This window comes from Musca autumnalis, unplaced genomic scaffold, assembly GCF_047663935.1.
Source record: "Musca autumnalis isolate F117 unplaced genomic scaffold, ASM4766393v1 scaffold_1, whole genome shotgun sequence".
In the NCBI taxonomy this organism is placed as follows: domain Eukaryota; kingdom Metazoa; phylum Arthropoda; class Insecta; order Diptera; family Muscidae; genus Musca; species Musca autumnalis.
In genome coordinates this window covers 104,400,680-104,413,184 of record NW_027411644.1, presented here as the reverse complement: position 1 = coordinate 104,413,184, position 12,505 = coordinate 104,400,680, and positions in this window count along the sequence as shown.

Sequence of the window (12,505 nt, the reverse complement as noted above, 5' to 3'; positions counted from 1 at the left end):
GTTACTTTTGTTTGACGAGATGTGGCTTTATTCATAAACTGCTTACTCAGCCCAAAGTAGCATCTATTGGCCAACACAATTCTTCTTCGTATTTCACAATGTTGTGGTTTATTGTGTTTATGGCGGTGCCGAGGTAGGCGAAGTCCTTTGCTACCTCAAAAGTGTAGGTGTCAACATTCACAGATGATGCGAGATCTGTGGACGTATTACGCATCGATACCATCAACTTGGTTTTATCGCCGTTTACTGCCAGACCAACTTTAGCTGATTCATTTTCGACTTTTGCAAAGGTGTCAGTTACTTCCTTACCCGATCGAACCATTATGTCAATGTCGTCGGCATAAGCAAGTAACATATGGCTGTTTGTGTATATTGTTCCACTTCTTTTGACCTACGTGTCTCGTATGACCTTTTCCAGCAGGATGTTGAAAAGATCACACGAAAGGCCGTCTCCTTGTCTGAAACCTCTTCGTAGAGGTTTTTTTCCTATTTTAACTGAGGACCGAGTATCAGTTAATGTCCTCTTACAAAGTCGAATAAGCTTTGCGGTAATATCAAAATCAGACATGGCTTGGAACGCCTTTGAACGTATAGGGCTGCCAAAAGCTGCTTTATAATCGACAAAAAGATGGAAGGTGTCGACCTGCATTTCTTGGTTCTTTTCCAGGATTTGTCTCAAGGTAATTGGAGCACACAGTCTTATCTCCCTTCTTGTGGACTGGACTGCTCACGTTCCAATCGTCGGGTATGCGTTCTTACTGCCAGATGGTGCTAACTAGCTGATGAATACACCTTATCAGCGTGTCGCCTCCGGATTTGAACAGCTCGGCAGGTAGGCCATCTGCTCCTGCTGCCGTATTATTATTCAGCCGATTTATTGCTGACTTTACCTCATCTTGGTCGGGCGGTATACATTCATTACCATCTTCTGGGATTGGATCTGTGGTATCTTCGCTGTCTTCACTGCTATCGGATACCAACAGTTTGGAAAAATGTTCTTTCCATATTCTGAGCACACTATCTGTATCAGTTACCAAATTACCTTGTTGGTCTCTACAGGAGGATATGCCTGTACCAAAGCCATCAGTTTGATGCTTCACTCTTTGGTACGAACAGTTCACTACCAAAAGAGTTTCAAGATAAGGAGACAGCCTTTCGTGTGACCTCTTCAACATCCTGCTGCAAAAGTGTATACGAGATGAAATCGTCCAAATAAATGGCACAATATACACCAATAGCCACATGTTACTTGATACCTTCTGTTGGGGAGGTACCCGAAGGTGTTGTCCGACTTTCTTGGAACTTGATGCACGTTTGGAAAAAAATTACCGTGTGTAAAGTTTCGCCCAAATCGGATACTCAAGTCGTATATTAGGCAGGGGTTTTAGAATGTTTGGGCCATTATCTCAGGAAGAAGGGGCTTGCTCACAAAAAAAACTAGATGTGGCATATTTTTGGTCGTATCAAAGAGTATTTACCCTGCTTAGCCTAAAATCACGGTATTATGAATTTGAAGACAAAATAATGAAATACGGATGTCACTTAATATGACAAATGTTCCCTAACGGGCCTATGAAGGCGTTGCACAGTGTCACGACCGTGGCCAAAAATTTTCAAAATCAAGTACTTCGGAATACAAATTTATTTATGAGAATTTATAGTAAACATTTCAATTTGAAGAAATTTAAATTATGGTATTGATTTGTCAAGTAGTTTTGTCCATGGGAAGGTACAAATCCGATAATTTTTGAAAATAGTTATTTTTGTCCTTATTTTACTAAAATTAATAACTTGTAAAAAAAAATTAATAACTCCAAAATTTTAATATTTAAAGTAATTTATCGTTCTAAAATAAGTTTTTGTAGTTGCTTTGGATGTAATAATCATGTATTTAATTTTGTTTGGAAGTAAATAGTGATCATATCGTGTTTAAAGCTACCCAAGCCTGTGGTATTTAGTACATCGATTTTGTGAACCAAATTGTAAAATTAGTGGAGTGGGAAAAAATTGTATAAAAGTGTATATCGATGTTATTTGTTGTTTAAGTTGTGCAAAGTGAGTACTTATAACGTATACAGGTTCCAGCTGCAGAGGTTTGCAGACGAACATTTTATTTCTCTTTTTCAGCGACCACCTGACTCAGGGATTACCCCCTATTTTAACAAAGCGCTTTGCGGTGTTGGCTGTAGCGCGAAAACGAATGAACCTATCTGCATATATTTTTGTAGGCTTATTAAGTACGTAATAATCTTGCTTTAAAACGAGAGACTTTTAAAAGTATAATTTTTTTCGAAAGTCATAATTCGATTTTTTTACAAAAAATTTACCGGTTTTGACCATTAATGATCAAAAACGTTTTTAAAGGAAAATTCTCGAATTAAGATATCTTGGAATCCATGCATTTCACATATATAGTGTCTTTGGCAACTTTACTCAGGAGGGTATGGGGAATATCTTTTATAAAAATTTTAACCCTCATGCGGTTCATCAAAGGGGTCTTTTTGTCCTTTTTTTGAAAATCTTTCAAAAACTCCTTAAAAATGTGATCGTATCAAATCCAAATATTCTACAAAATTGTTCGCCATAAAATTTTGCTATAGATCTCAGAATACACCAAATCTGTAACTCTTGTTTAATCGCCAGGAATCTCTAAAAATGAAAAACACGTTTTAGGGTTAAAGTCGGACTTCATCTGAGTTTATTCAAAATTGTCCCACAAAACATAATTTTAGAGAGATGATGTCAGAGACAAAAATATTCTTCATCAAATTTCACTGTGGGTCACCAAAGAAATGAAATGTGAGTTTCAAAATAAATCATATATCTATGTATACTATTTCCTTAAACAATTGATTACAAATTTATATATATTAGGATGAAATTATATGTTTCAATTTTGGACTGTTAATTTTACATAATTCCATACTGGATCAAAATCTAGCAAAATCCTTTACTTTTTGGGAATATTGTTAAAGAAAGAAATGTTCCAAAAGAAATTTCATTGTGAGTCACTGAATAAAATAAATATGTAACCATAACGTATAACATTCTTAGCAGCAATTGTTTTTGGAGTAGGGTTTAGGGCCGTATTTTAAAATTTTTAACCAGATTGTCGTTGTGGTTAAAAAATATAATGGGACTCACTCCTACTTTGGTGGCATTTACGTAATTAACTATAGCAATTGGCGTAAATAGATGTATCATGAATGACCATAACGAACCCAGTTAGGATATATTCATTTATGTCAATTGCTATAGTTAATTAGTATACATAGATAGTATACATAGATATATGATTTATTTTGAAACTCACAGTGAAATTTTGTGTAGAATTTTTCATCCTTTCACACTTTTCACCTATAACCAAGTTTTATATTACTTCCATGTATCAACTCGAAAAAAAGAAGGACAAATTTTTCATCAAAAAAATTGGGAAATATTTTCATGTTTTTTCAGCAAAATTGATACTGATATTTTCATGCTATAAAATGTAAATAGACATTTTATTTCTTTGGTGACCTACAGTCAAATTATGTTTTGTGGGACAATTTTTAATAAACTCAGATGAAGTCCGACTTTAACCCTAAAACGTGTTTTTCATTTTTAGAGATTCCTGGCGATTAAACAAGAGTTACAGATTTGGTGTATTCTGAGATCTATAGTAAAATTTTATGGCGAACAATTTTGTAGAATATTTGGATTTGATACGATCACATTTTTAAGGAGTTTTTGAAAGATTTTCAAAAAAAGGACAAAAAAGACCCCTTTGATGAACCGTATGAGGGATAAAATTTTTATCAAAAATATTCCCCATACCCTCCTGAGTAAAGTTGCCAAAGACACTATATATCTGAAATGCAAGGATTCCAAGATATCTTAATTCGAATATTCCGACGAAATTAAAAATGGGCGGAACTTGCCCCGCCTATTTTGGTTACTTTCCGACGTAAACTTTAAAAACGCCGATACACGTGTCTCATGTTTTTAGCTCTACTTTCATAATCTACTCGATTTTCCTTGTCATTTTTGTTGTCGCACAGTGATATTGAAGCCACAGCATTCAAAATACCGAAAATGGGGAGGTACGTTCTATGGGGGCCATAGGAAGACGAGGACCTATACTGACAGATTTCTGGTGGAAAGTTATAAGCCCCCAACGAAGACTTAAACAAATTTTCAGTCATTTCGGTGTGATAATCAGGCTAAAACCTCCAAAATACTGAAAATCGGCAGGTACCGTCCTATGGAGGCTATATGAAGGCATGGACCTATGCAGACAAATTTCAAGGTGAAAGTTTTATGTCTCCAACGAAGAATAAATACCAAATTTCAGTAGTTTTGGTGTAATAATGAGGCAAAAATCTTCAAAATACCGATAATCGGGAGGTACCGTTCTATGGGGGCTATATCAAAACGTGGACCTACACCCAAAATTCTCAGTTGAAAAGTTTCATACCTCTGCTGAAGACTAACCACCAAATTTCAGTAATTTCGGTTGGTCATTATGACTAAAACTTTCAAAATACTGAAAATAAGGAGTACGGTTCTATGGGGACTATATCAAAACGTGGAACGACCATCCCAGTTTTTTGTCCTGAAGATTGTAAGTCAATAATAGGCACGTGTACCAAAATTGATGCACGTACAGTAACTCCTTCAATTTTTGGCCACAGTTAATATGAACTCGCGACACAGTGCGTTGTATACCGCACCAACTTCATCTAGTTTGATTAATATAAAATATTTGCCGTTGTACAAGGTAATATATTTTCGCATAGCAGTTTTTAAATTCACTCTTACTCGTTTCTATTCACGTGCATTCCATCATATTTCATTAAACCCACGTACGTGTAACTCTTAAAACTTTATATTCCAACAAAGTAGTTTCATGCATTTAGTTTATGGGTTTTCCCTACATTGTGAACGTTCGCGTTTAGGGACCAATTAACCCATTTTGTAATTAAATTTCTGCTGCATTTAAAAAGTTTACTGTTACAGTTTGACATGCCTCCATTGCAAAAATTGCTGCTTAAATTGTATCCTTTGTAATTGCACCCTGTGGAGCAATGCTGAAATTTTTACTTTTAATGAATCTAAGAGCGAAATGCTTAATAATTAAGAGACTATGTAGTAAATATTCTAAACTGCAATGAATTCTTTAAAGTTTGGTACGATACGGCGGAATAATCCCAGCAAACCAAATGGAAGTTTTACAATGTGAAGTTGGTATTTCACTATGTACTCCAATTTGGTCATGAACACATTAAAGTTGATGTATTCAGCGCTATGTACATATAGAGTACTACCCAGTTAAGTAAATTTATCAACCAGTGATCGCAAAGTCGATACCTGAATGTGTTGGTCTACTAAAGTCCATCTTCGAATGTGATCTATGTTTGGAAGAAATGTTACGATGTAAAAAGTTTGAACACAATTGATTTTACGTTTCGGACGTTGGCGCGCATATTAGCCAGATACTCAGACATAGCTACAACAACTTCAACATATGTTAAAGAAGTGCTCCTGTAAAAGAGGGTATCTGCATGTGAATCGTATTGCATCCTTATCATCAAATCTAAATTACTTGCACAGATGACAATATGTTTCATTGGGATCAAACATTTAGCTGGGAAATGTTCACTTTGTTCGTGAGGTTTTTTGTTCAATGACGAGAAACTTAAACTTTTAAATTGCTTGTAAAAGTCTTGGAAAATGTTGCAAAGTGCATTTCAAAGGAATAACGCTTTAAAAAGAACATTTAATATATGACGTAGGAAAATATATTTTTACATCGGATTGGATTTAATGGAAAGAAAATATTACCTACAGTTCCGTAAAAAGATAAGATAAACAGAAAACAGCTGCCACAAAGCTAACAAACTGATAAGTTGATACAGACTGGGGAAGATTTTTACAAGTGAAAAGATATCTGAGAGAGATTAATTATAACATGTGCATCTGTTTCGAATACCATTATACTGTTTTGATTAGAGTTGAAAAATCAAGTTTCTAGTTCACTGTACTAGTTCCAAAACGAATGAGTAACGTCATACAGGCAATGTGGACGAATGGAACTACGTAGTAAACTAGGTCGTTCCATATTGTTCAATTGGGAAATAATGTTGCAAAGTTATTACAATACCTATAGAAGACAGGAACATGCTTGTTTGTTTTTTCTACGCGAATATCTAACAGATAAAGTTTCCAAATTATGTCCAAGTAAATTGGGAATATGTACACGCTATTCCTAACAAAATAAGCGGGATGGGACCAGTGAGAACCGTTTTCTCCTCGCGCTCCTAATATCAAATAAAAAAATCTCAATCAGCTGTGCCGACAGAGATATGTCCGCAACCTCTGACCTAAAGAAAAGAAGCAAACACAATATTTCTGACGACCACAGGGATTTTTTGAGTTTTTGAGCCAATTTCTCAGGAAGTAGGGATTTGCCCCCGGAAAAAATTTTACCTACCGCCTTAACTAGGGCCGCATACACAACATGTTGCCAAAGATTTAAAAAACGATCCCAGACGAGTCCTTAAACTGCACTCTTTGCAAACTTTGTGTGGGAGGTACTCGAAAGAGTGGTCCGATTTAGTCAATATCTTACGTATTACCCAGTTTAGTTGGTGCCGGCAGGCTTTTTGGAGATTTTAGGCTGATAACTCAGGAACTATGCACTTGTCCTCGAAAAAAATTGCGCCGCGGTAACAGAACCAGAAAGAAGAACTTTTTGGAAAAAATTCCAAAACGATCCGAACGAGACGAGCTGTTATACTGCACTTTTCTTAAATTTCGAAGGAATGGACCAATATAATCCATATTTCAACCTGATACATGATACGATGTACACATTTTAGACCAATCAAAAACTCCCTACAAGAGTTATCTTGATGATTTGCCATTATAGTTGGTGCCGTCAAGGTTTCTTGGAGCATTTAGGGCATTATCTCAGGAAGTATGGACTTGTCCCAAAAAAAAAAGCATGTATGGGCGTTACCCGAAGGACTGGACCGATATATTCCATATTCCAACCTAAATAAATAATACGATGTGCATTTTAGTTGGTGCCAGCACGGTTTCTTGTAGCTTCTAGGGCATTATCTCAGAAAGTATAAACTTGCCCCCGAAAAAATTGTACCGTCGCACAATGGTTCAGGAATCGATTTTCCTGGCCAAAAATCAAAATTTGGTTTTGTCAAAGATATTTCATTTCTATATGAGATTCGATAGTAAACATATTGAAACTAAGGAAACCAAAAAATTAGGCCCAAATATTGGTAGGTGTGGGCGTGGCGTGCCCCTAAAGACGAGCATTTTCCCCATTTTTGGGAAATACGTCATATTTGCAAATTTCTGGAGAAAAACGAAGCTATTTCTCTGAAACTATAACAGTTATTGTGTTCATTGTTTTTTTGTAAGGTAGGTAGGATTGTTGCCTTAAGAAATCGTTTTAGTAAATTACCGTTGCGTTTACACCAGGGTTTCGGAGTCGAGGTATTTTTGGCTCGACTCCGACTCCGACTCCAGACGAGTTTTTTTCACGACTCCGGCTCCGACTCCGACTCCGGGTCGACTCCGAGAGTGAATTCCTATAACTCTAAAAATGAATAAAATGTGCACACATATTTAACTTTTGCCTATATTTTGGCCTATATAGTCTAATATGTTAGTTTTTCCTTACATATTCATTAGAAAGGACATTCGTTCGAATACATTCGAACATATCAATATTGTTTCTGCCGAATCTTACATTGAAAAAAGCAAATTTAGAAAGTTTTTTTTTTTGTTGAAAATTTTGCCTTTTTAGTATTAATTTTTAATTAATTTCTCGTTGGAAATCGAGCTTAATGATCAATAATGCTGCTGAAAAAGGAAAGCCGACGACTCGAAAGTTTTCGTCGGTTTTCCTTTTTGCACGAGTATATTCTGGACGGAATTCTTCCGCGTGAGAAAATCTTTAAGCTTTCAAAATATGTGAAAATGAAGAGGCAATACAAATCATAAGGACTACATGCAATAAAAATTATAGGCAATTCAAACTGGATTTAACCCAACATTTTAGTGCGCTTAGCCTTAAAAGGAGACCCCCAGTTGTAAAGTTCAATAAAATCCATTTTTCATGATTTTTTCCGAGAAAACTACGTAACTTTTTGCGTGATTTTTTTCTTCATCTGAAAGCGAAAAATATTACAAAGTTTTGAGACCGTCTACGAACTCCGGTTTTATTAAAGCATTTTGCCATTTGATAAGCCAATTGTCATATACTTTGGTGGCCGATTTCCAGAAAAACACAGTTTATTTGCTGCATACAAAATAAAATAAATTGTTCCCATCCAACGCTTATACTATGTCAATATAGTTCCGATCGACTTAAAAATTTGATCACATTTTGAACATTGGTGTGGAGCGGATAATTTTATTAAAATATTTGAGATATATTGTGTAAACAACCCATCACGTAGGCAGACAGATGTTTTCTGGATCTGAAAAATTAGCACATGAAAAAAATTAGCATGAAAATATTCTACAAAAATGTTGCTAGGAAAATTTTATGTAGGGTCGGTCCACTAAGACAAGAAATCGATATTGTCATGTTTCCATTGTCCTTTATCACTTTTACCCGGTCCTTTCTCATGAAAACTATATGGTTATGTATTTCATTGAATTTCGTATATGCTTTTGATTGTGTAGAAAACTCGGATACACATGAACTATGTCTGTTCCTGGCGGACAGATCCCGTTATTTGAATGTCTACACCTAATGCCCTCAGATTCGCCGTTTGTCAGATTCACCGTTTGTCAGATTTCTGAGTTATGGCGGGATGAATCTGTCGTTGACAAACAACGAATTTAATCTGAATTTCATATATAGTTAAAAGATTATACGAAATTTACCGAAATATATAGAGACCACAATGTCTTTAATAGAGGACAAGGATGATTTCTCATAAAAAACAGGATGAGAATACCAATAGACCTTTGTGAGAAGACCAGTAAGACTTCTGACGAAAGATGTTAAATGTCCAATCTTAATTTTATTGTCATAGAACTTTACTTTTGTTTGCAAAAATGTAAAGAATCATTTGGATCAACAAAATAGGGATAAATAGACTGCACTTCAGAGGATACAGATAGAGGATTAGTATAAAATACCGTTTGCATATATTTTTTCTTATAATTTACTTTTAAAATAAATAATGATTTAAAAAATATGTTCTTGTTCCAAATTTAATCTTATGTTTCTATAACGTGGAAAAAATTTTGCCCGGAGTCGGAGTCGAGTTATTTTTTCCGACTCAGACTCCGACTCCAGCAAAATTGCTCGACTCCGACTCGTAGACTCCGACTCCGACTCCGAAACCCTGGTTTACACAACATGATCTATTTTATTTTTTCTCGGGTACTAAATTTTATGAAATTCCAAATTTAGTGGACTAGAACTTTAGTGAAACAAAATGGAACAAAGTTCTGTTTTCACAGAAAGATGCCCGAAAGTCTCCTCTTCCAGCCCATATATACTTTTTTACCCGTCCCGTTCCGTCCGTTTAACACTTTTTTCAATTTATTGCAATTACATGGGTAAAAATGTGTGTTTTTCTATACTGTTTCCATATGAATTACAGTTTTTTTGACACAAATTACAACTTTTTTGAGTCTATGAGTTTTTATACGAGTTATATAAGTTTTATTAAAACCCAAGGAGATTTTTTTTAGTTTTTGAAAAAATTTAAATTTTTTTGTAAAATTTTTGAAAAAAAAAAAATTTCGACATTTTTTCGAATTTTTTTTTTAGTTTTTTTGGTAATTATTTTGTTTATTTTTTGGTGTTTTACCAACTTTAATACATAGGAAGATATAAAAACCACAAAAACACTCATATTTTGATGAAAAATAGTTAAAAAACTCAAAAGTTTAACTTTGACCTTGAATTTCTCTGCAACTACCGGACCGAACTTGACTGCTTATAATTCGTCTGAAAACTGATTGTGTTATCCGTCTAACAAAAAGAGAATTATGAATATATCTCTATCCGTTCACAAGTTACAGAATTTTGACCAGGAAAAAACGATTCTGAACCACTGTGCGTCGTAAAGAAGGCCGCAAGGACAACCTTTTTATTTTTTCTCGGGTACTAAATTTTATGAAATTCCAAATTTAGTGGACTAGAACTTTAGTGGAACAAAATGGAACAAAGTTCTGTTTTCACAGAAAGATGCCCGAAAGTCTCCTCTTCCAGCCCATATATACTTTTGTACCCGTCCCGTTCCGTCCGTTTAACACTTTTTTCAATTTATTGCAATTACATGGGTAAAAATGTGTGTTTTTCTATACTGTTTCCATATGAATTACAGTTTTTTTGACACAAATTACAACTTTTTTGAGTCTATGAGTTTTTATACGAGTTATATAAGTTTTATTAAAACCCAAGGAGATTTTTTTTAGTTTTTGAAAAAATTTAAATTTTTTTGTAAAATTTTTTTTTACAAATTTTTGAAAAAAAAAATTTTCGACATTTTTTCGAATTTTTTTTTTTAGTTTTTTTGGTAATTATTTTGTTTATTTTTTGGTGTTTTACCAACTTTAATACATAGAAAGATATAAAAACCACAAAAACACTCATATTTTGATGAAAAATAGTTAAAAAACTCAAAAGTTTAACTTTGACCTTGAATTTCTCTGCAACTACCGGACCGAACTTGACTGCTTATAATTCGTCTGAAAGCTGATTGTGTTATCCGTCTAACAAAAAGAGAATTATGAATATATCTCTATCCGTTCACAAGTTACAGAATTTTGACCAGGAAAAAACGATTCTGAACCACTGTGCGTCGTAAAGAAGGCCGCAAGGACAACCTGCTGGAAAAAATTTCAAAACATCAGTGAGGAGCTCTTAAACTTCACTTTTTCCGATGTTTGTGTTGTTGTATCCAAAGGAGTGGACCGATATAGTCCATCTTCGAACGCGATCTAAGCCTGTAAGTAATTTTACCATTTTAAGCACCGGAAGGAGTAAACCGATATGGCCCATAGTCGAACTTAAACTAAGTTTGGGCAAAATATTACGAATGTCAAATGTTGCACCCGATCTGTTACTTCGTTCGAGAGTTATCTTGGACATCAGACCGATTGACGGACGGATAGACATGTCTAAATCGACTCCAAATTGTCTGAAACAACATTATTTCGATGATGCCCATTTTTGGTCGTATCAAAGTGTATATACTCTCTTCAGCTTAAAGGCTGAGGGTATATAATATATATAATATAATTGTTCCACAAACATCCCATAAGGGACAAGGGAGAGGGTATAAATACTTCAAAATTCCTAAATCAGGTGGAATCTTAAAAAACATGTAATCGTGTGGTACCGTTATATGGGACTATTCCAAAAAGTGGACCTATGTCCACAATTTTTTGTGGAGAAGTCTATTAATCACTAGGAACCCTACATGCAGAATAATAGCTGATTAGGCAAAAAATGTGGCTAAAAACTCAAAAATACCGAAAATCTGGCTGTACAGTTATATTGGAAGTATTCCAAAACCGATATAGTCCATTTTCGAGTTTGTAAACAAAGCAAGCGTCTGTGCAAAATGTTAGCGTCCTTTCTCAATTTGTTTGGAGTGATAACAAAAAATGGATGGATGGACATGCATATATCGACTCAGAATTTGACCCAGATCAAGAATACCGTAAGGTTTTGTAAACCTTTCGCTCCATTATACCACGAATAAGTTATATCATGGTTCACTGGTACTATCTGAGATAAACATTTTAAAACGATTGCTGAACATACGTTAAAATTGTACTTAAGTGATTTTTATACCCTCAGCTTTTTCCACCATTCCCACCCCCAAAAAAGTTCAAAATTTGTCGCAATAATTGTGCGCATTTTTAGATTTACTTATCGACCATGTACTCTCCAGTGTATAAACTGAAATTTCTCTTCAAAGAACCTGCACATTCCTACTGCAGGTTGCTATATATTGGTTCCAATATGGTTAATAAACTCAGTTGTGGCTTAATAATCCGACGTGTCAACTTAAGTTTTTATACTCTCCACCATAGGATGGGGGTATATTAAGATTGTCATTCCGTTTGTAACTACTCGAAATAATCATTGTAGACCCCAGAAACTATATATATTCTTGATCAGCTTGCAATTCTATATCGATATAGCCATGTCCGTCCGTCTGTCCGTCTGTGGAAATCACTCTAACATCCGAACGGATTGACGTAGGTGGATGAAATTTTGGGAAAATCTATTATATGTACGTAGGACTTTTGGTATTGAAAGCGGGCTATATATGTCCACGCTTTCGTATAGCCCCCATACAAAATGATGCGTGACGCGTCGTCGTTTTAAGGAATTTTTAAGATATTTGTCCCATTTTACCACCGAATTGTTGTAATTTGGTATTTTGTGTCTCCAGAGGCCAAAAAACATTCCTACCAAATTTGGATTATATAGGTCCACGTTTTTGTATAGCCCCCATATATC